Genomic DNA, 2,106 nt, shown 5'->3' on the forward strand with positions numbered 1-2,106 from the left:
CAAGGAGAAAGTCCTACGATTTTTCAGACATCTAAACTTCTTTTTTTGTTATTTTAAATACACCTCTTAAAGACGCGCACTAGTGCAGGGAAATGAGTTTTAGCTATTTTCAGACATGAGAAAGGCTTACCTTTTACCGCAGAGCTTCCCAACAATGATTGTTTCAGTTCTTATCTATTAATATGCTTTTTAGTGACCAACACATATGCTGGATGTGTTTTCGAAGTGCTTGAAAATAACGTTTGTTTTTTATTCCGCGCATAGTAAGATTGTTCAATAAGCTATAGCTTCCATGTGCCTCGAATCGGTGCTATGGTGAAGTCTTGTGCTCATGTGGTGCAGGCTAGTTTCAATAGCCAGATTGCGCGGCTTCAGCCAGCTGGATTCCCCTGCTCAATACTGGTATCTGTGTCGCAGAACCGCAATCAGAAACTGAAGTGTAAAACAACTTAAACGCCACGTAAGCTGGCTGGGCTATGCCCACCATTTTCTGGGACCCCAAAGAAGCCTCATTGTGATAATAGGCGGGCAGGGCTTAGATCACGTGCGGCGTTGGCTTAGTATAAGAAACTCCACTTACATGCACATGGGCTGCTAAAGCACAGAGAAGCTGCTAAATCAGCAATCATGCGCGGGAAGATGTGCTGTGTATCAAGAATAAAGCCACATTGCATTTGCCGGCGCATTGTCGGTCCTTTGCCTTGGAGCCTTGGCTATCTAGAATCAGAATCTGCGTAAGAGTGGAGCACGTACGTTTGTGTGTGAGCTAATGAAAGCGTTTCGTATCAGGAAGAACGAGACGCCGTGTATCACCAACACTTCTGCATGATTGCCCAGCAATGACTGAATATTTTCAGAAAGAATGCTGTCATTTGTTAAATTTTTCCTTTGTGTGCTTTACAAGATGGGAATATTCGTAACAACTCATGGACAGCGTGGTCAGGGGAGCGCGCATGTTTTATACATGTAGTATATATATCCGAATCCGGCAGCATTGATGCCTTCAAGTCGCATGTTTGGGTTTACGGACCTGCTGCGTTCACCCGAAAAAGGTGCACGTACTCGTGACGCCTGCGGCAGAAAGGATGGTCCACATTCGCCGCCAAGGCTTGTGACTTGTGGCGCTGGCTAACACTCCCTGGGTTACATCTAGTAGAAAACACAAATACCCCAGAAAGCGCATGGTGAAATGGCGCCGCAGTAGCTTAACTGGTATAGAGCATCGCACGTGTAATGCGAAGATGTGGGTTCGTGCCCCACCTGCGGCCAGTTTTTTTTATACACTTTCATTTCCATTAATTTATTATTTCTTTAATTAAATTAGAAAGTACAAGTAATTTCCCCTATGCAGTCCTTGGTGTCATTGTATGTTGTATGGTCGCTTCTTATGATATGACTAATAAAAAACTGTCAGCGCTTCCACTGGGGTGCAGATGGAAGACCAGCGAAGCTGTACTATGGTGGGAATTAATTATTTCCAATTATGACTATTAAGATGTGATGGTTATTTGAACTATTAAAGAATGAGAAATATATATGATCCGGTGGTTTTCATTTATTTAATGACCACAGGGACCATGGCCTTATGCTCGCTACAGTACACCGCCATAGGGTGTACGGCAAAGGTTGGCCTGTTCTTCATAAACACGTCACCAATGCCGCCCGCGTTCGGTGCGAATGCGGGCAAAACGCCGCCGCTGTCGACGACAGTTCTGCGCGTTGCAGGTGCTGCTAATGTCCAAGTTTATACAGCTCCTCAGAATTTTGTGAATGACAGCCCACAAACAAAAGACATGAAACAAAACACCGGAAGCGCATGCCTTTTATGTTAAATCTTCTCAGACTGTGATCGAGTAGCCAGTTTCCCTTGCGTCCGGTCGAAAGATACACATTTGGTGCCGCAGCTAAACGTCGCCTCCCCTCCCTCCCATCCCCCCGCGGCCTTTCGCGCGACGGAAATGGGGTTTGCTCTCCGCCGTGCGTTCGTTCTCCTTGAAAGCGCGCGTCCCTCGCGCTCCCTCGCGCGCTTTCACTCGCCCATACAGCATAAGTCCCCCAACGAGAGTTTTTTATTTCTACACGCGGACACGACCATCGGAGACTGAG

The 2,106-nt window shown here is 46.3% G+C and overlaps 1 non-coding gene across 1 annotated transcript; it reads left to right on the forward strand.

Annotated features, from left to right (window-relative positions):
- Positions 1 to 1,194: 1,194 nt before the first annotated feature.
- Trnat-ugu (transfer RNA threonine (anticodon UGU)) lies at positions 1,195 to 1,268 on the forward strand. The gene has a single exon. It is a non-coding gene; the product is annotated as a tRNA-Thr (tRNA).
- The last annotated feature ends 838 nt before the right edge of the window (positions 1,269 to 2,106 follow it).

The sequence above is a fragment of the Dermacentor silvarum genome, chromosome 1, assembly GCF_013339745.2.
Source record: "Dermacentor silvarum isolate Dsil-2018 chromosome 1, BIME_Dsil_1.4, whole genome shotgun sequence".
NCBI classification, from domain to species: Eukaryota; Metazoa; Arthropoda; class Arachnida; order Ixodida; family Ixodidae; genus Dermacentor; species Dermacentor silvarum.